The sequence below is a fragment of the Dipodomys ordii genome, unplaced genomic scaffold (assembly GCF_000151885.1).
Source record: "Dipodomys ordii isolate 6190 unplaced genomic scaffold, Dord_2.0 Scaffold32, whole genome shotgun sequence".
NCBI lineage: Eukaryota > Metazoa > Chordata > Mammalia > Rodentia > Heteromyidae > Dipodomys > Dipodomys ordii.
This window is the reverse complement of record NW_012267248.1, coordinates 16399830-16401161: the sequence shown is the minus strand read 5'-3', so window position 1 is coordinate 16401161 and position 1332 is coordinate 16399830. Positions and strand designations below refer to the sequence as shown.

Below are 1332 nucleotides of genomic sequence, written 5' to 3'. Positions count from 1 at the left end.
CATACTCAAAAATTTCCCCTTGGTGATGAAGAAAGCAAGTATTTTTTCTAATATAATTTTTCAAATGAGACACTACCAGCAGGAAGAGGATAAGGTTACGTATTCAGTACAACATCTATTACCATATGAAAGGGCAAAGTACAATGAATGTCATTGAACTGAACTGGCTTTTGAATGATTATACCATAGGTATGATTAAAAGTATTTGCCAATGGGGCTGGGAAGATGGCTCAGTGGCACAGTGCTTGCCTTGCATGCATGAGGCCCTGGGTTTGATTCCTTAGCACCACATAAGCAGAAAAAAAAAAAAAAAGGCCAGAAGTGGTGTTGCGGCTCAAATGGTAGTGCGCTAGCCTTGAGCTGAAGAGATGAGGGACAGTGCCCAGGCCCAGTTCAGGCCCCACAACTGACTTAAAAAAAGTATTTGCCAAATACTTTATACAGCCCTTCATTGAAAATATTTCAACTGTACATTTTTTTGTTGAGAATTGGCTTATGAACTTTCTTTAATATAACGAAGTAACATGTGAGATTCTTTTGAATCAGGAGTACTAAGGCTTAATCTTCCACTGCTAATCCCTAGAATACTGGAAGAAATGTACCAAACAACTGTTTTTAGACATATGGCAGCATGGGCCTGTATGGCCTGAAAGTAGAGGGAAAAACAAAACAGAGAAAATCCTTTAATTCCCTGGCTTTCAACCTGGAACCACCATCCTCAGATCTCAGCCTTTTGAGTAGTTAGGATTACAGCATGAGACATTGGTGCCAGGCAATTTCTTACTGCAAACCAGGGAGGGGATAACCCCAGAGAGATTACAGAGGTCTCACTGAATTGAAGGCAAGATGAGGCAAGTTACTCAGAGCACCAATAATGTGGATAAGGGTATTGACCTTTGGCCAAGTGAAAATATGAATGTACACATAAAAGATGAAGCTCTACAAAGATGAACAAAAATTTTTAAGGAAAGGGCAATTGCTGGGGAAATGTAAGCTGAATAAGACCAAGAATCATTCCATTTCCTACCAGACAAAGACAGACCTTGGAGAATGCACATACCAGATGATTGCTCAGGCCTAAGATGATCTACAGGCTAGACATTTCTCACCCCTACCCTAGAGAAGTAAGCCTATGCCAAACTAGGTGCCCAAATAAAAAACTTAATTAAAAGCAATCCTGAAAGATGAAAATAAAGGCCAGGTGTAGTGGCTTATGCCTGTGATCCTAGCTACTTGGTATGCAGGGATCAGAAAAATTGTAATTCAAGGACATGCTGAGAAAAATATGGCAAAGCCTTTCTTACAAACAAGCTAGCATGCCTGTGCATCTCT

General features: G+C 40.2%; 1 protein-coding gene across 1 annotated transcript in view; it reads right to left on the bottom strand.

Annotated features, from left to right (window-relative positions):
• Nucleotides 1–1332, bottom strand: part of Mdn1 (MDN1, midasin homolog (yeast)) — a 161743-nt gene that overhangs the window by 73614 nt on the left and 86797 nt on the right.